Genomic DNA, 20,733 nt, shown 5'->3' on the forward strand with positions numbered 1-20,733 from the left:
CCTGTGAATGAAAGGGTGGCCGGATGGAGGGATGGATAGATGGGTAGATGGATACATGAATGGATGCATGGTTGGATGGGTGGATGGATGGTTGGATAGATGGATGGTTGGAAAGGTGGATGGATAGTTGCACAGATAGATGGATGGATAGACGGTTGGATGGTGGATGATTGGAAGGACAGATGGATAAATCTATGAACAAATGGATGGATGGATAGATATCAATCCCAATAAAAGTATCTCCAACAGGCAGCAATTCTATTTACAACAGAATCCAACTGTTGAAACTTTGAGGTGCACGGATGAGTCAGGACTCTGGTGCTCTGCTGATATTTACAAAGTGATCTAAGAATACATCTCTCAGCATTTCATCGATGGGGCAAATGGTGAACCTCTTTAAATATTTATGTTTTTAAAGCACTAAAGCTTGGAAACACCTAAAAAATACTCCAGCTATGTGGAAAGGAGAAATTTTTTTTTTTTAATGGATAAAGGACATTTCCCAGAACCTGCTTGGGGGAAGTGAGAAGACTCTGGCTCTTGCACCCTGGGTGTGTGGGCAGCTGGCACGTGCCAGGGTGCTGGCTGCAGTGAGTGTCAGAAATCCATGGGTGCTCCTCTGTGAGCTACAGACAGAGGCATGAGACAGACAGAGGCGGGGATGGCTGATGAGGCAGGGGCTGTTGCAACGTGTGCTCAACTCTTCAAGGTCGCCTCCCCCACTGCCCTCCAGCCCAACTCCGTCTTTCGGGTCCTCCATCCTCCTCTCCCCGCTCCAGGCTTTTGCATATGCTGTTCCCTCCACCCGGAATACCCTTCCTGCACCTTTCCATCTGACTAATGCCTACCCACCCTGGAAGTTGTCACTTCCTCCAGGAGGCCTTCCTGGGATTCCCCCAGCACATTCCATCAGACTTCCCTCCCACTGCTCACCCCACACATCCCTGCTCCTGTACATTCACAGAGCACCCACTATGTGTAGACAGGTATGGAGGCACTGAGAGCGGGTATGAGCAGGACAATCCCCGACCCAGGGGGCTGACATACCCGTGGTATAATTAGTAACATCCGTGAAGAATGCAGAGTGCGTGTGCTCAGTCGCTCAGTCACATCCAACTCTTTGCGACTTTGTGGACTGTAGCCCGCCAGGCTCCTCTGTCCATGGGATTCTCCAGGCCAGAATACTGGAGTGGGTTGCCATGCCCTCCTCCAGGGGATCTTCTCAACCCAGGGCTCGAACCTGCATCTCTTGTGTCTCCTTCACTGGCGGACACGTTCTTTACCACTAGTGCCACCTGGGAAGCTGTGGGGTGTGGCGAACAGCTATCACACAATCTGTGGGCCCAGGAGAAGGGAGGGCCCTCTCGTGGTGGGGTGCGGGGGGAGATGGCTGAGCTCATGCATCTCGACTCGGACAGGAGGGACAGCAAGGACCAGGACCCGAGACGGGAGGGGTCTGTGTTGGAGGGATGGCCAAGCAGCCTGTTGTTTCTTGAGTGTCTGTTTGTCTGTCTCATGACGGTGCAACTTCCTCAAGGTGCTCAGAGCAGCTTCTAGCAGGTGACCGGGGTTTGACCAAGCACCAGCTGAGTCCATGTGGGTGTGCTGGCCACCTGCCCCCACCTGCAGAGGGAGGCCAGAGTGCCTTTGCCCCGGCTTGTCTAATTCCTCTTTCCCTCCCACGACCGTTCAGTGTAGACAGTCCCCTGTGAAGATGGGGAAAGACGTCCCCAGCCTGGTCACATGTTATCAGCAGCTCCTGCAGGAGAAGCCTGCAGAGACTCCAACCCACAAGCGCCGGGAAGCAATCTGGGTAAGGGGGAAGGAACGGGGAACAGCAGGGTCCCTGGCTGTGTGGCTGAGATGCAAGTTCCCTGTGTGGGCTGAATTTTTATTGTTCAGTCGCTCAGTCTAGTCTGACTTTTTGCGACCCCATGGACTGCAGCATGCCAGGCTTCCCTGTCCATCACCATCTCCTGGAGCTTGCTCAAACTCATGTCCATTGAGTTGGAGATGCCATCCAACCATCTCATCTTCTGCTGTCCCCTTCTCCTCCTGCCTTCAGTCTTTCCCAGCATCAGGATCTTTTCTAATGAGTCAATTCTTCACATCAAGTGGCCAAAGTATTGGAACTTCAGCTTCAGCGTCAGTCCTTCCAACGAATATTCAGGACTGATTTCCTTTAGGATCGACTGGTTGGATCTCCTTGCAGTCCAAGGGACTCTCAAGAGTCTTCTCCAACGCCACAGTTCAAAAGCATCAGTTTTGTCACCTCAAAATTCCTGCCTTGGGGACTCCCCGGCGGTCTAGTGGTTAAGACTGCATTTCCACTGCAGGAAACAGGGGCCACAGGTTTGATCCCTGGTCTGGGAACTAAGACTCCACATGCTGTGGCGTGAAGCCAAAAAAAGAAAAAGAAAATTCCTGTCTTGCAGTCCTGACCCCCAGCACCTCAGAGCGTGGCTGTATCTGGAGCCGAGGCTTTAAAGAGGTGACTGAGTCAAAATGAGGTCCCTAGGGTCGGGCCCTAATGACTCTGGTCCTTACAGGAAGAGGAGCTCAGGACACAGACACACACAGACGGACGAGCCAGTGAGGACACGGGGAGGAGACGGCCGTCCGCACGCCCAGGAGAGAGGCCTCAGGAGGACCAGCCCCGCCCACACCCGGGTCTGGGAGTCCAGCCTCCAGGACTGGAGACAGGGAATCGGGCTATCTAAGCTGCCTTGCTGTGGGACTTCGTTATGGTGGCCCTGGTTGACTAATGCATTTTCCTTTAAGGTGAAAAACAGGCACGACATGTAACCTTCCCTAACTCTTGTGACGTTTGAGGAAACTCTTAAGGCTCGAATCTGTGGATATGGGCCGCGGGGGGGGGCGGTTCCCGGATCTCCTCCTGGAAGGCCAAGAGTAAGCAGGGGGCTTTCCATTGTTACGGGGAAAGTAATAACAAAAGCAGGATTTATGGAGTTTCAGCATCTGCACTCATTTTGCAACCAACTCCCTGGAGGGGTGCCCTCCGACCCCACCTCTCACATGGGGACCCTGGAGCACCAGCAGGGATGCCCACCGGTCCCCCTGCAGGAAGTGGCCCCGCTCCCTCCCTGGGCGCAGCCTGTGGCCCTTCTGGAGCCTCAGTGGGATGGATGAAAATTCCTAGTGACAGTTCTGCTGGAGCCGTGACTCCCAGGAAAGACCTGTATCCAGGGATGCTCAGAAGCCCTTGGATGAAGTCCCCACTGGAACGAGGCCCTGCCCATCACTGGTCCTGGCCTGTCAGGACTCACACTGGCTGCTCCACAGGCCTTTTGTCCTTCAGTCCGCAACTGGCATGAATTCTGGCCGGGTGTTAAGAGAAGGAAATAACAAAATCTGCCAGGCCTACGTCATCTTTCCAGACGTCTGGGGTGCGTGCGGGAAACAACCATGGCGTCTGGACCCAAGGGGGCCGTCTGGGCGCCAGGGGCCCATGGCTAATCTGTGGGACGCGACTTGGTCTCGCTGGAGACTCTGCGGCTGGATCAGGCTCTCCCTCAACTCCTTAACATCCGCTCACAGAGATGTGCAGGACACAGGATGCTGAGGACTGCATCCATGTGGGCTGCCTGGAGGTGGTGTCCCTTCTCCCGGGATGGGCAGGGAGGTCAAGAGGGGTTCCACTCTGGATAGTGACCTGACAGCACTTAGGATGGCGCTTGGCGCAAGTCTGCATGGTCATCACCGGCCACCGACTCTGAAGGGCACTCGCTTCTTTCAAAGTTGAAGGAGGGACTTCCCTGGTGGCCCAGTGGCTAAGACTCCACGCTTCCATGCAGGGGGCCAGGTTCCATCCCTGGTCAGGGAACTAGACCCCACGTGCCACAACTAAGCGTTTGCTGCAAATAAAGAGCCAGCACGCTGCAACGAAGATCAGAGACCCCACGGGCGGCAACTAAGACCCGGCACAGCCAAATACATTAAAAGTCAATAAAGTTCGAGGAAAAGAGGAAGCATCTTAGAGAGCATACCACCAAAGATGAAGGCAAGGCTTACAAACAGGGTGGTAACGGCAGAAAGACAGACATACAGACAAATGGGAAAGGATAGAGAAGCCAGAGATCACCCCTGCGTAGATGGTCAAACTATCTTCAACAAGATCATTTGGTTGAACCACCTAATGCAATGGAGCAAGGGACAGTTGTTTCAACAAACGGGTTGGGGAGAACCGATCTCCCCAAGCAAAAGAACCTGGACCCTTACTTTTCATTACATACAAAAATTAACTCCAAATGGATCAAAGAGCTGAACAGAAGACTTGAAACTATAAAATTCCTAGAAGAAAACATAGGGGAAATCTTGACGACACGGGATTTGGCGATGATTTCTTGCATATGACACCAAACGCAGAGGCCACAAAAGCAAAAATAAACAAGGGTGATTACAGAAAACTCAAAACTTCTGTGCAGCCAAGGAAACCATCAATAAGGTGAAAGGCAATTTACACACGGGGAGAAAATATTTGCAAACCATGCCTCTGATGAGGAGTTCATATCCGGATGACAGAAAGAACTCAACTCAACATCCAAACCCAAAAAATCTGATTACGATTGGCAAAAGACTTGAATACACGTTTCTTCAAATAAGATATATAGATGGGCAATGAGCGTACGAAACGATGCTCAACATCACTAATTGTCAAGGAAATGCCAATCAAAAGCACAACAAAGTATCACTTCACACCCGTTATGGTGGCTACTATCAAAAAAAAAAGGAAAATAGCACAGGTCGTTGAGGACGCAGAGATACTGGAACTCTTGTGCACTATTGATGGGAGTACAAAACAGTGCTGCTATCAAAGGCAGTGTGGAGGTTCCTCAAAAAATTAAAAACAGCTAGCCTACGATCCAGCAATCTCACTGTGGGTACATCCCCCAAAGAAGTGAAAACAGGATCTCAAAGAGGCGTCTGCACCCCCACGTCACGGCAGCATTATTCACAACAGCCAAGGGGTGGAAGCAACCCGTGTCCACTGACAGATGAATGGATGAAGACGATATGGTCCATCCACACAACGAAAGGCAAAAAGTGAAAGTGTTAGTCGCTCAGCCGTGTCCGACTCTGTGACCCCGTGGACTGTAGCCCGCCAGGCTCCTCTGTCCATGGGATTCTCCAGGCAAGAATACTGGAGTGGGTTGCCATTCCCTTCTCCGGGGATCTTTTTGACCCAGGGATCAAACCCAGGTCTCCTGCACTGCAGGCAGATTCTTTACCGTCTGAGCCACCAGGGAAGCCTATGGAAGGTAATTCAGCCTTGAAAGGGAAGGACAGGGTGGCTCAGTGGTAAAGAATCCACCTGCCAATGCAGGAGACACGGGTTCGATCCCTGATCTGGGAAGATCCCACACGCTGCAGAGCAACTAAGTCTGTGCACCTCAACTACGGAGCCTGAGCCCTAGAGCCCTCAAACCACAACAGGAGAAGCTCCGCAAAGAGAAGCCTGTGCACGGCAACGAAGAATAGTCCCTGCTCGCCGCAATGAGAGAAGAGCCTGTTCAGCAACGAAGACCCAGCGTTCAGTAAAATAAACCAGCCACAAAAACACGAGTATTGCACCATGCCACTTTTACTCAAAGCACTCAAAGTAGACAAACTCTTAGGAGCAAAGGGTAGTGTGGTGAGTACCGGGGCAGAGGGGAGGGGAAAGGGAGAACTGTCCAGTGAGTTCAGAGTTTCAGTTCGGGGGGATGAAAAGTTTGAGAGATTTACTGCAGTGCGTATCCAGTTAACACTGCCGCAGTGTGCACGCAAAGATGGGCAGGAGGGGAAATTTGATGTATCTGTTGTAACAATAATATTAACAGAGCTAAAGGCTCTTCAGAGGATCAGTGTGTGTAGGAAAGGACAGGTGCTCCGGGGGCAGGGCAGAGAGGAGAACGGAGGAGTCAGGTAGGCATGGGAGATGCGTGCTGGGCTCACTTCCGAGGTCACTGTGGACACTGGCGGCCCGTGCTGTCCTTAGACTTGGCAAGTTCCTTCAGGGAGCTGGGGTCACACAGGGAAGACGCAGGCAGGCAGGAAGAAGCCACAAGGGATGGAGGGAGGGAGGGCGCAAGGTTGGCAACTGGGACACACGCTCTGGTAGGAGAGCGTCTGGGCACCACCTTGGATGCAGACTCCCAGAGCATCAGCCGTGTGCTAGGCTCAGAGCACAGGTGGGGCGCACCTGCAGGGAGAGAGGAGGTGGCTCGAGGGCTGAGTAGGCATGGTGAGGGACCAGGACTTGTCTCCATAGCAGTAAGAACTGAAAATGCTGGGTGTAAATCGTCTCCAGAGGCTTCTCTTCCCAAGAACGTCGTCTCTGGTTTCTTCACTGGTGGCAGCGCGAGGCAAGAGCTCCTGTAAATGTCTCCTGCCACATGTGTTGAGAGTTTGCACAGGGTCTTCCACGGCCGTGGTGCTAAGGGGGCACAGGGGCTCAGTATGGGGAGGGTGATCCCTTGTGGGCCTGGCCTCAGATCCCCAGAGACCAGAACAAAGAGCAGCACAAGTCTTGGGGGCTCTGGGTACTTCGGGACCCCACACTGGTGCCAGTTGTTTCACAGATTGAAAGCTAGAGATGGATTTATCACTTGGTCGACAATGCTTTCCAGTTCAGAAAGTGGGTTGCTTTCGGTTAGAAGAGAAACATTCCTTAATTGGTACTCGTATCACATAATTATCATTAAAACAATCAAACTGCACCCCCGGCTCACTCTTAACCAGGCGTGGAAAGCCACCCCGTGGGGCTCCAGACGGAGAAGCTCTTTAAAGACTGAGATGGTCCCTTCACTCACAGGAACTTTCCATTTTGAGTTCTTTGGAGCTGGTAAACTCATTTGATTGGTCAACTCACTTGTGAATCGTCCACAGGAAGTAAAATGGGGGGGGGCAAGGTTTTATTTATAGAAACCTCATCTTTGCTATCCATCAGAAAAATAAACACAACCCACCTCACACTAAAAATATGCTTCTAAAGATCAACAACGAGGCCATGTTTGGCTGACTCCATAGAGAAGCAGAGATTTCAAACCATAGCAATTTCTCACAGACTTTCCTAGAATAACCCTGGACAGGGTGCCAACGAGCATGTTTTTCTCATTGACATTTTAAGCAATGTCACCTCCTCCTTGATTCTGAAACTGGCAAAGAGAAGTCTCCAGCTCTGAGAGATTGGTGCAAGCTGTGTGACCTTTGCCAAGTTACTTAACCTTTCTGAACTGCAGTTTCAGTGTAGAAATGATATCTGCCTTTCAGGGACACTCTGAGGAGTAAACTAGATAAGAAACCCATGCTAGGGTTCTGAAGACAAAAGAGATGCTCCCTAACCAGTGGCGACAACCATAAGGCACTCACACTGAGAATTTTTTCCTACTAATTCTGATTCCGCAAGTCAAGGGCCATTCACAGCCAGGTGGCAGGAAGGAGGGTGAGGGCTGTTCCTTGTGGGATGTCCACAGATTGTACCTCCCCCTCACTGATGAGCACTTAGGCCGTTTTCCAAACACTTGTCACTGTTTTGGAGAAAACAATCATTGCCCAGCTCCTACTCAATTGTGTAGAATATGTTTCTAGAATTGAAGTGTAAACATCTGCTTTATTCATTCCATCCTCCGTTCATCCACACTTCCAGCCAGCCAGCCAGCCAGCCATCTGTTCATCCATCCATCCACTCACTAATCCATCCATGCATCCACTCAGTAATTCATCCATCCATCCATCCAGTAATTCATTCATCCATCCATCCATCCACTCAGTAATTTATCCATCCATCCATCCATCCATCCATCCATCCATCTGTCCATCCAGTCAGCCAGTCATCTGTCCATCCATCTGTCTACTCACTAATCCATACATCCACTCATCCATCCATCCTCCATCTGTCTATCAATCTATCCATCTATCCAACCACCCATCTGTCCATGCATCTATCCAACCACCCATCCATCCATCTACCCATCCACTCATTAATCCATCCAATCATCTGTTCATTTATCCATCCATCCATCCATCCATCTGTTCATTTATCCATCCATCCATCTTTACAAACTTCCTTCCTCCCTCCCCCGATCCCTTCCTCCCATCCTTTGTTCCTCAGGAGAACTTTACGTTTTTGTGCATATTGGTATTTTATTCCTCTTAAGTTTAATCATAGGGTATTTCTATTTCTCCCAGCACCTTCCTTTTTTGGATTGCATCCTTTCTCCGCTGCAGTTTCCAGCAGGTACACTGATTCTTTTGCCAACAATAACTCTGGAGAGTTGTTAGCATCTGACTCCCTGACAGAGCTGTTCTATTATCACCATGTTTCAGCTGATACTTTTGAGTTTTTCAGGTAGGCCATCATATCATCTTCAATCAGTGGCTATTTTATTTCCCTCTTTCAGCAACTACAATTATTATTGACTTTTCTTGTCTGATAGCACATTCTAGAACTTTCAGAGCATTGATAATTAGCAGAGGTGATCACAACATCCTTGACTTGTCCCTGACTTTAATGAGACCACTTGTAACACATCACTATTCAGTGCGATGTTTGGCCCTTGGCTTGAAATAGATGTTTCTAACTCTGTTTCAAAGCTGTCTTTTTTGCTTTTAAAGAGTTTTTAGCAGGAAGATGTTCAGTTCTATCCAGTGAAGTGGGAGACAGAGGATGAGATGGTCAGGTTGCATCACAGACTCAATGGACATGAGTTTGAGCAAACTCCAGGAGATACTGAAGGACAGGGAAGCCTGGGGTGCTGCAGTTCATGGGGTTGCAAAGAGTAAGACACAACTTAGCAACAGAACAACAATAACAACAGCGGGAAGATGTTGCATTCTATCCAGTCTCTTCTTCAGCATCAAGTCAAGAAGACCACACATGGAGTGGATTGTAGGAGGCCATGATTCTCCTGCCCTGGCCTGTAACTGCCCCCTTTGCCACATTACTTTGCAACATTTCCTGTCAAGAGGCATGGCATATTTCTACAGCTTCTGGGCTGGCCTTGTGACTTGGCTTGGCCAACAGAAAGAGGCAAAGTGACAAGCTTCCAGGGCCTTGAGAGCATTGCTCTCTGGCCACTTCCCTGTGAACTAGCCCAGGCCAGCCTGCTGGAGGACAAGACTCCCATCATTATCCCTGCCAACAGCCAGCTTGTCCATCATGAACCATGGCTACCCTTGAGCAGCCAACCTCAGCTAACCCACCAGCTGACTGTGGATGCAGGAGTGTCCCCACTGGAGATCAACCACACATCAGGCCCCAATCAGCCCCCCGACCCACAGCCTGATGAGAGATAATGGGTGGCTGTTTGCAGCCACTAAGTTCTGGGTGGTTCACTGTGCAACAGTAGATAACCACACAATGGCTGTTCTCCTTTGGCCTGTTGAACATGAACTGATGTTTACTGTTGTGTCCTGGAAATCAGAGAATGAGTCTGTACGTGTGATCGGGCCCAATTTTTTGACATGCTGCCGAGTTGCCCAAAACTCAGCAAATGTGACCAGGCACTCTTTATCAGAATTGGCTGAGACTTTATAAAATCGAAGGCTCATTTTGTCTTATTGCTTCAAAAAATGATGCTACTGGGATTTCCCTGATGCTCCAGTGGCTAAGACCCCATGCTCCCAATGCAAAGGGCCTGGGTTTGATCCTGCTCAGGGAATTAGATTCCACGTGCCACGACTAAAGATCCCACGTGCTGCAACTAAAAGATCCAGCGCGATGCAGCTGAGACCCAGCGTGGCCAAATAAGTAACTATTTAAAAACTGGTGCTAAGACCCAGCGTGGCCAAATTAGTAACTATTTAAAAACTGGTGCTAAGACCCAGTGTGGCCAAATTAGTAAATATTTTAAAACTGGTGCTAAGACCCAGCGTGGCCAAATAAATAAATATTTAAAAACTGGTGCTGGAGCCAACTTGTGGGAGAGGATGGGGTGTGCTCCCTGGGTTGCCCAGCATGCTGGGTTCCAGGTGTGCGATGCTTAGAGGAGAATGAGTGTGATCTCCAGAGTGAGGACACAGTGGCTGACACCCAGAGGTCTTAGGCCCCATAGACACAGCCAGCTGAGGCCACTTTCTGAGTGGGGAGGAGGGGGGGCTAGCGACAGTTGATACCATCCCGATAGTCTGTCACAAAGTCTAAGTCGAAAGAAGCTCCCAGAATACTGCTGTCCCTGGGGTTTTGCTGTGGTGGTTTTAAATTATGTCCTCGAGTTTTGGGGTGTTCCTTTGCTCAGAAGGGAACCCAATCTCCCTCCCCTTAAGTATGGGCCAAGCTTAGTGACTCGCTTCTAATGAATAGAATAAGGTAGAAATGACAGCATGTAACTACTGAAAAGAGGGCCGTCAGAGGCATTTCAGACTCTTCCTCACTCTCTCTCAGACTTCCTGCCGTGTGCGAAGCCAGCCGCCATGTTGTGAGGACGCTTAAGCAGCCTGAGGAGAGGTCCGTGTGGGGAGGAGCTGAGGCTCCGCCAACAGCCCTGTGAGTGTGCCATCTTGCAGGCTGATCTTCCAGCCCCAGAACCACCTTCAGAAACCTGCAGCCCTACATGACATCTTGACGATAACCTCACGAGGGACTCCCAAGCCAGAATCGCACAGCTAAGCCATTTCTGAATTTCTGACCCCACCGAAAGAACCTGAGATAATAAATACATGTTATTTTAAGCCACTAGGTTCTGAGGTTGTTTGTTACACAGTGCAAGCTAACTAATATACTTCTTATGGTGGCTCCGGGTGGTGAGTTCATCCATGTCAACTTGTTCTCTTTCATGGACTCAAGGTTCTGGCACAGTTTTCTCTGCTCTAAGATCCCACTGGCACAGACGTCTTAGTTTACTGGATACCCTACTTAAAACGTATGCCAACTCTTTGCTTGATAAAGAGTGAGTTTTGGTTTCTGAGACTGGTGTTGTACCTGAGAAGCAGGTCTCTGACCAAGGCTCTTCTACGGACCTCTGCAGGAGAAGACCCCGGAAGCTGGCTGACATCTGTCCTAACCACCCTGCTGTTGGACTCTCACCCTTGTGTAGGGTTTGGCGGCAAGCTCAACACAGGATACCCTGTGTAGACAGAAGCCATGTCATGGATAATTCCATGGTGGGATTACATGGTTGGTGAGAATGCTGAGGTAGATTGAAGCAGGGGTGGGTTCCAGCACTGCCCTCTCCTGATGTCTTGGGACTCGGGTCCACTTGATCCTCAGTGAGCCACACGGGTCCTGGGCAACCAGCAGCAGAGAAGAAGTGGGAACGCGTGCATTCGGCAAAGGTTTGCTGAGCACCGACTATACGCTGGCACTGCGGGCGTGCTGAGGATTCAGGACACACAAGAGACGCTCTCCTGGACCACCCGGCATTTACATCAGTGCAGGAGGAGGGGCAGATAGGTGCTGTGCTGTTCAGTTGCTAAGTCTTGTCCGACTCTTTGTGACCCCATGGACTGCAGCACGCCAGGCTTCCCTGCCCTTCACCATCTCCCAGAGTTTGGGCAGATAGTAAGTCAGTCCAATAAATCAGATCCAATCACAGTTCTCAGACCCTGCTTGGGGGGATGGAAAAAGGGAAGCAGTCTAGCCAACCAGCTGGCATTTTCTTGCTTCCCTGGTGCTTCCCATCTTAGGCTTTCCTGGTGGCTCAGACAGTAAAGAATTTGCCTGCAATGCAGAAGACCTGGGTTCCATCCCTGGGTCGGGAAGATAGATCCCCTGGAGAAGGGAATGGCAACTCACTCCAGTATTTTTGCCTGGAGAATCCTATGGACAGAGGAGCCTGGCGGGCGATATAGTCCATGGGGTTGCAAAGAGTTGGACACTACTGAGTGACGAAACAACCCCGGCAGTTTCTTAAATAGTTAAACACACTTTTATCTTATGACCCCTGTATTTCAGCTGGAGGCGTTTATTGGAGAAATGAAAACATGGCCATAAAAAGCACTGTTCCTTGAAGCTCCATTCGTAAAGGCTTCAAACTGGAAACAACCAATCTTTCCAGGAGGATGGACAGTAGCCTTCGGTCCATCCACACGATATGACGGACCAGCAGCAGAACTGCTACTGCCCTGCACAAAACTGGACGCGGGGGTGTTCTCACCCTGTGCTCTCATCTATAAGAAGTTTAGAACAGGCAGAATTCGTCCACGGTCGGGGTGGGATGGGCGGTTGATGGGAGACGAGTGTGAGGTCACTGTCTGGGGGCAATAGGAATATTTCGTGTTTTTTTTTTTATTTTAATTTCACTGCATTGAGTCTTAGTTGTGGTGGCAGGCAGGCTTAGCTGTCCTGCGGCAAGTGCCACCAGAGACTAAGCCTGTGTCACCTGCATTGAAAGGCAAACTCTTAACCACTGGACCACCAGGGAAGCCCTGCTTAACGGGCACGGGTCACACAGGTGTGGGAAGCTCTGTTAGAACCAACAGCACCTGAGATCCGGGCATCTTACTCTGTGCACTTGTTGTTGCCGTTTAGTCGCTAAATTGTGTCCGACTCTTTGCGACCCCGTGGACTGTAGCCCATCAGAGCCCTCTGTCCATGGGATTCTCTAGGCAAGAATACTGGAGTGGACTACCATTTCCTCCTCCAGGGGATCTTCCCGACCCAGGGATGGAACCTGTGTCTCCAGCAGCTCCTGCTTTGCAGGCGGATTCTTTACTGCTGAGCCGCCAGGGAAGTCCTTAAACTGGCGATAATCTTTTGTTTGAGGGACGGGAGGACAGAGGAGAGTGTTTTTTCCGAAAGGCACGATCAAGGGTAGAATGTGAAGCAGCAGAATGTGGGGGCCATCCCCACTCTCCTGCTGGGTTCGCAACCGCGATGGCTATCCCCTCCTCCCTCCCCGCCGGAAAGAACAGCGATAAGAGCAAACATTCAAACACTGCAGGCCGTTCCACCCACCACCCGCCTCCCAGGGAGCCCGAGTCCAGGGAGGTGAACCCGCTGTTCTTTGTTCAGCTCTCATGCCCTCGTGCCTTTCAGCGCGTGGGCATCACCCACCCCCAGGACCCCAGCCCCAGAGGAGCCCAGCGCATTCTCCAGAGTCGCTGCACTGTAGAGCCTGGACTTCACCCGGCACCAGCCAAAGACATGGTGTCCCTTCCAAAGCGGCCAGAGACACAGGGGACGCCAGGCCTTTCTTAAAGGCTGGTCCGCACTGCAGCCTCCCGAAGGGACTTCCAAGGCTAATTATCTGTCGACTCTAACCTCCTCCTTAGGTTTGGGAAGAGGGGAGACAGCACTGGACTTGGAGTAAGCTAACAGGAGCTCTGGCCCCACCTCTGTCACCAAACTGCTGCGTGACTTCAGGAATATCACGCAACCTCTCTGAGTCCCTGTTTCCTGACTTTCTCATTCCAGGGTCTCTGGAGGGGATCCAGGGCATTTGTTAACCTCTTTAAGGGCAGAAGAACACCTGTTCCGATGACTATTTATTAAAATCAAAGACATAATTAGTTAAAGATTTCCCCTTTGAGATGGAAGTTGGAGAGCCTCTGTGTGTGAATGAGGCGGTCAGCTGAGGTCAAGACTCAATTTATGGCTCAGCTGGACACTTCTAACAACTCTCAGAGCTTTGGCCGAGCGAGAGGTTTAAATTGTTTGTATTCTTAGTCACATATTGTTTAATTTATAACCACAACCAGCTGTCTGTGGTGTAAGGCATGCTGATGTTAAAATACGAATTAAGAATGAGTCCGCATATGATAAAGTGCAGTAAACTCAGCTCAAGATGGTTTCACAAGTTGATGGCTACGATCTAAAGTCTACAGCCCAGGGGATTTCACTGGTGTTCCAGTGGCTAAGACTCTGTGCTCCCAATGCAGGAGGCCTGGGTTTGATTCCCCAGTCAGGGAACTAGACCCACATGTTGCAACTAAAGATCCTACATCCTGCAATGAAGAGTGAAGATCTCATGTGCCAAAACTAAGACCCTGTGCACCCAAATAAAGATATATTTTAAAAAATAAATAAAGTCTATAGCATCACCAACTCAATGCAAACTCCGAGAGATGGTGAAGGACAAGGAAGCCTGGGGCGCTGCAGTCCATGGTGTCACAAAGAGCCGGGCACAACTTAATGACTGAATAGAAAGAAAGTGAAGTCGCTCAGTCGTGTCTGACTCTTTGCAACCCCATGGACTGTAGCCCACCAGACTCCTCCGTCCATGGGATTTCCCAGGCAAGAATACTGGACTGAGTTGCCATTTCCTTCTCTAGGGGATCTTCCCGACCCAGGGATCAAACCCGGGTCTCCCACGTTGCAGGGAGACTCTTTACTGTCTGAACCACCAGGGAACTGACTGAACAGCACAATATAAAGAGATTGTATGTGTTATACAAAACACATTATGTAAGCCATCTCTGTATCATCTGCCTAACTATATGTATCTATCTATCATCTAGCTACCTATCAATTAAGGGGAAACCTTCCCGGGGCTTCCGTGGTGGTTCAGTGGTAAAGAATCCACCTGCCGATGCAGGAGATGCAGGTTCGATCCCTGGTCAAGGAAGATCCCACATGCCCTGAAGCAGCTAAGCCTGTGCGCCACAACCATTGAGCCTGTGCTCTAGAGCCTGGGAGCCGCAACGACTGCAACTCACATGCCCCAGAGCCCGAGCTCTGCAACAAGAGGCGCCGCCGCAAAGAGAAACCTGTGCACCTCAACTAGAGAGAAGCTCGTGCAGCATCAAAGACCCAGCAGAGCCAAAATCAAATACATTAATAAAATTATTGAAGGGAAATCTTCCCATGCTATACCAATATCCACAGTGGAGTATTTTTTGCTTAAAATCACTCCTTTTTCATATAGCACACAAATGAAATACACCTAACTCCCAGGAGGTCATCTGAGACCACAAACCCTGTGCAAAGGAGTCCTGAGCTGGTCCGGGCACCTGCCCACTCCCAGCCTCCTCCAAGTTCTGGTCTTAGGGGTTTAAGGACAAACAGAGGGTGTGTAAAACCAAACTGGCAAAAACCAGCTCAGGCCTGGCCTTCTGGAACTCTGCAGAGTGCTGGGAGAGCCATGCTAATAGAATACCCCTAGCAGCGGGTACAGGGATGACTGTAAGTAGTCGGGGAGAGGTGCTGAGACGCCGCTGGCCATCGGAGTCAGGGAAAGCCTCCAGGAGGAGGTGATGGAGCTTGGAGGGAGAAATGGCCAAGAGCCCAGGGAGCAGAAAAGAAGGGATGAAGGACCAGAAGGTCAGTGAGGTTGAACAGCGAGGGGAAGGGCTGGGGACGAGAGGGAACCCTGAGAGGCAGGTGGGCTTCACCTGTGGGCCAGGTGAGGGCTGGCGGGGTCCAGCGCGGTGGGGAGGAGGGGGTCAGCCTGGAGGCAACAGGGGAATTGAGGAGTGGGTAGCACAGACACGGGGAGCTGGGGAGGCTTTGAGGGGTGTTTGGGAACTGGTATCAACCGGACCAGGTAAAGGGAGGGTGGGAGGGGGGGGCCAAGCAGAAGCGTGACAGCACCACGCAGAGCCGGTGGGAGCGATCTGAGCCTCCTGGACTGAGGACAGGGCTGGGGTTAGGAAGGAATGCTCTGCAGGCCCCACTCCAGCCCGGAGCCCGACGTCCTCAGCAAGAGAGTTTGCAGTGGGAACCCGCGGACAGACCGGGGCTTTCACTCACTCTCCTTCCCCTGGAACCCCCAGTCCCCAGCTGTTCTCTGACCAGGAAACAATGTAATAAAAAATATGCTCAATTATGCCTTATTCTAACAGCTCACATCAGTAGCTCCATTTCCATCCCAAACAGTGCGTTCAGACTTCTCCAGCGAAGTGCCATGTAAATGCATTAAAAAGTCATTATACGCCCGAGGCCGTACGTGGGCAGCAATCATTCCGGTTTAGTGTGAAAAGGAAAGGATTAAATCTTGGGTGTCAAGGGGAATGTTTGCCCTCCACGCCCAGAGGCAAACAGGGGGGCAGCCGGAGGGAGGAGCTTTCGGCTGCCCGGCGGGGGTGGCGCCTGGGGGGTTCCTCTGTGCATGTGGGAACCCGGAGCCCAGTGGGGCTGCATTGAGGTGCAAGCCCCCTAGGTGGGTGAGGGGACCCCTGGGTTGCAAACGAGCAGCCTGGCTTACCAGGCAAGACATCACACACAGGCCCTCCGAGGGCTGAATGCATGAAACTAGTAATTTGTCTACCCAGTGGCCACGTGACCATGGTCAAATGGATTTCTGAAGGTCGGAAAGCTTTTGATACTTCATTACGCAGCGTGAAAACCCTGACACGTGTGCCCGGCGCTGGAGGCGGAGGGCCCTGCCGGCTGCTGGGGGCGCCCACGCCAGGCAAAGCCAGGCTCGGGAGAGGAAGAGCTGGCGAGAGACACCTGGCTCCCTGCGGGGGTTCCAGCAGCAGCAGGGCCCCACCCCCCAACCCCAAGGACTGCCTCCCGGTCAGAGGGCTGGGGAGGCGTTAGCAAGTTGCAGAGGACCCCATGTCTGGAGCTGGGGACCCAGATTGGATCCTCGTCCAGCGGCCCCAGCGCTGACCTGAGTCTCAGGATCCGCCCACCTCCAGCCACGCTGACTGATCCCCAGGGCGCCCTCGGCTGTGTGAGCCTGGGCATGTTACTTGGTGTCTCTGTGCCTTGGTTTCCTCATCTGTCACAAGGGGCTCGTGATATTACTAATGCGTTACCAACTCATCAAGTGAATATTAAAGGAAATGGTACACGAAAAGGGCTTGGAACAGTGCCTAAAACAGGATGAGCGGACAGGAACCGTCAGTTATCCTCCACTCCCTCTGCCAAGCCCTGTGCTGGGGCTACAGCATGGACCCATCAAGTGAGGCAGACGTGATCCATGCAACCCGTCGTGTGTCTGATGGAAGGGACAGCTCAGGTGAGGCAGGTGGTGGGACAGCTGGGTGGATGGGTCCTCAGCACACAGGGCTTACTTAGCCCAAATCAGGGCCCTTCCATAATGAACATCACAACATAAATCAACACAGGCTGTAAACTTCATGGCAGCAGGACCATGGCTACCCTGTATCTCCAGCTCCCGGCACTGTAAACGGCCCCCAAATGGAGCATCATCTGCCTCTAAGTTGAATTATGCGTCAAACTGCAGGTACCAGGCAGCTTCCTCCATGAGTGACAGGACAGCACGGAAGAGACACTCACTGTGTGTGAAGTGTCAGAGGACAAGATCCAGGGAGGGAAAAGGCCAGCTGGAGGAGGAGCGCAAACATCTGCATGTCTTACAATGGCAAGGGTGTAATATCCAGAACATATAAAGAGCTCCTACAATTCAACAACAAGAACACAAACAACCCCTAAAAACTGGGCAAAGAAATTAACAGATAAACAAAGGCTATGTGGGCTTCCCTGGTGGCTCAGATACTAGAAGATCTGCCTGCAATGCAGGAGACCTGGCTTTAGTCCCTGGGTCAGAAAGATCCCCTGGAAGAGGGCATGGCAACCCACTCCAATATTCTTCCTGGAGGACCCCATGGACAGAGGAGCCTGGCGAGCTACAGTCCACGGGGTCGCAAAGAGTCAGATACTACTGAAGCTACTTAGCATCCACACACACGGACTCAAACAGACACTTGAATGCAAATTTTTGTTGCAGCTTTAACCACAATAGCCAAAAGGGGGAAATAACTCAAGTGTCCATTGAATGAATGGATAAGAAATATGTGGTCTCACATTCGATGGACTGTTATTCAGTCATAGAAGGGAATGAAATTCTGATACCTTGAACCTTGAAAGCGTGTAAAATGAAATATGCCAGACACAGAAGAACAGATACTGTGTGACTTCGCTCCTCTGAAGTACCTAGAATAGTCAAATTCATAGAGACAGAAAGTAGGGGAGATGTTACCCTGGCCTGGCGGTGGGGGAGGAAAATGGAGAGTTATTGCCTAATGAGCACACAGGTTCTGTTTGGGGATGATAAGAAGAGTTTTAGAAATAGATAGTGGTGATGGCTGCACAACATTCGAAAAGGACTTGAATGCCACTGATTTGTATGCTTAAAAATGATGAAAATGTTATCTCTGTTTAATGTCAACTAAAAAAAACCCCAAAAGGTGAGCCCCTCACCTACCCTAACCCACACCTGTTTCTCCTGCTCAATCCAAAAATCTTCCAGCTGCTCTTTAAATTTTCTCTTACTCTCAGACCCTCCATGTGATGTGTGGCCAATCCTTGTCCGCTCTACTCTCAAAACACACCCGGAGACTGCCCTCCGCTTGTCACCAGCGACTCGCGCCTGGATTACTGCAAGAGCCTCCGGACCGGCTTCTGCCCTCCCCGCCTCAGCCTTCCCGTCTTTCCCTTTCAAAGCAGCCAGGGGGATCCTGCCCAAACCTAGATCCGCTCTAGACCCTTCCAGAGGCTCCAGGGGCCCATGACAATCTGGACTGCCTCTCGCACTCCCTTTGGACTCCGTGAGCCCAGCTGGCGTGTTTCGGGCACTCCAGGCATAAGGCTTTGCACTGGCTGTTCCCTCTGCCCAGCTTGCCTTTCTTCCACCTCTTTGAGGCGTGCAGTCCTGCGCTGCCTCCCGATGAGGGCTTCTCTGGCCCCCCTTTCTAGTATATGTGCTGCCCAAGCGAGCATATGGCCATCCTTTTGAAAATCGCCCCCTATTTTGTTCGACTTATCTTCATGGACTCATCACCAGCCAACATATGAGATATCGAATTCTTCTATGTGGTCAAGAAAGCTTTCCGAAGGCCAGGACTGCGTCTGCTTTGTCCCCTGCTGTGTCCCAAGCCCAGAGGGTGCAGTACCAGACACCCTGCAGGCCTTGCATAGCTGTTTGCTGAACAGGCAGGTGAAAGTTTCAGGGGCCAGCCCTCCCATCCTCTCTGAGTGGGGAGCAGCGTGTGGTGACAAGCCACAGCCAGGCTGCCTGGGGTTCACACCTTGCATCTGCTGCTTCTCAGCTCTGTGACCTTCAGAAATCTCTCCATGCCTCGGTTTTCTCATCCACCAATGGGGAGACAACAGGGTCCACCTCACTCACTGTGATGACGCCCGGCCCACAGCAAACTGCTCAACCAACAACCATCTTTACCCACCAGCCCTCCTTCCTGCTCCCCATGCCCAGGGTGTCATCAGTGGAGAGAGGCACATGGGCTGGTTTCCAAGAGGAGGGGACATCCTGGCAGGGTTTTGAGGGATGAGCAGGAGTGAGTTGGGCGGACATGTCCTGGGGGAGGGGTGCCTGTGTCCACCTCGCCCTAACTCCATCTGCCCTTGTGGGAGGTGCAGGCCATGGGCTCGTGAATAAATAGCTTATTAACAAACAACGAGGGAGCTTAAAAAGAAGGCAGAGAAGGAGGTAGCATCTGTAATGACTGTTGCAGGGAAACAAGACTGAGCTGGTCCTGGGATGTCTCAGGACGCTGGGTAGAACGTCACACCTGGGGCTGTGGACAGATGCGTGTGGTGATGAAGAGGGGAGGGGCAGTACTCAGGCACAGCAGAGCAGGAATAGAAAAAAGGCTGTAGACTCAAACCCTCCAGGTTGACAGCTAAGGCACAGAGAGGTTGGGTAGGTTGAGCAAGGTCACAGAGCCGCACGCAGCAAGGCTGGGATTCAGAATCGGGTTCTCCACAGCTGCACCCGCCGTGAGGACGTCTGCGGTCAGGGCCTCAGCGCCTGGCGCGGAGACAAGGAGGGAGCTAAGCCCTCTTTCCATCCTCCACCTCTGCGGCTTTATTACTTCCTATTGACCCGCACGTGCGAGTGCGGCCTCTGGGCCTTCACTGAGACAGCTAGAGAGGGAGGGTGATGCTGTCAGAGTTCGCCCACATTCTTGCATGCTGGCTGTGGCAGAACCGGGTGCCGGTGGCAAACCCAGGAATGGAGGTTGGAGCACTAGTCCTAGGGTCTTAGACCTGTCACTGCTGAAGCCCAGAGCAGGAGAAGAGGGGCGAGACCCCTGCCCATCACACAGAGCGGAGACGCAGGTGAAAGGAGCAGAAAGCCTGCTTTAGGGGTGGAGCCCGTCTGAATCAGACCGTCCTGAGAGCCCCCGGATCCTCACGTCAGAGATATGGCCCGCCCCCCAATTAAAAGGCTCTCAAAACCAAAGAGCAAGCCCCTCCAGCTAGTACATTCCTGTGTGCAGGAATTACAGCTCCAGCTGCATCCCTGGGTGATTCTGCCTGGTGGGGGCAAGGGAGGACCAGAAATCTCATGGGAGCTGGACCCAGGCATCACCCTGGGCTCCAGTCTCGGTAGCCCCGTGAGCTAGCTGTGTGGTCTCAACTTCTTTGTCTGCACAATGGGGATGATTCTGCTCCCAGCTTGCAGGGCTAGGCTGAGGGTTGAACATGTGAAGTGCTTAGTTCGGTGCCCAGCAGGAGGCAAGACCTTGCTTAGCCGCTCACAGATGCTGAGTTTGGGACTCATGAATGCATCATGTCCACAGGGCTGGAGGCGGCCCCTCGCGCCAGCACAGCCAGGCCCTCCTGGCTGACTTTCTCAAGCTTCCCCGTTCCCAGGTCTGGCCTTCCCCCTCTGGCTGGCAGTGCCTTCTCTGTTCCTCCTGAAAAGACTTTGATGGGTATGGTGTCATTTCTAGAAAGAAGTCCAGTTGGGGCTGTTTAAGAAGCAGACACCAGGATAAGTTTCTCCATGGGCATCCCTCACCCCTAGAAGAGGTGAAGGTTGGGGTAAGGAGGAGCGACCAAGGAACAAGGAGGAGGGCTTCCTCCTCAGCGGCTCCTGGCTCCTGGTTGCAGGTGGCTTTGACTACAGGGCACAGCATACC

The 20,733-nt window shown here is 51.7% G+C and overlaps 1 protein-coding gene across 5 annotated transcripts in view; it reads right to left on the reverse strand.

Moving 5' to 3' along the window:
* The window catches only part of ANO1 (anoctamin 1), a 188,159-nt gene that overhangs the window by 148,679 nt on the left and 18,747 nt on the right, over positions 1-20,733 (reverse strand). The gene's annotated exons all lie outside the window — the stretch shown is intronic.

Source organism: Bos mutus, chromosome 22, assembly GCF_027580195.1.
Source record: "Bos mutus isolate GX-2022 chromosome 22, NWIPB_WYAK_1.1, whole genome shotgun sequence".
Classification (NCBI taxonomy): Eukaryota; Metazoa; Chordata; class Mammalia; order Artiodactyla; family Bovidae; genus Bos; species Bos mutus.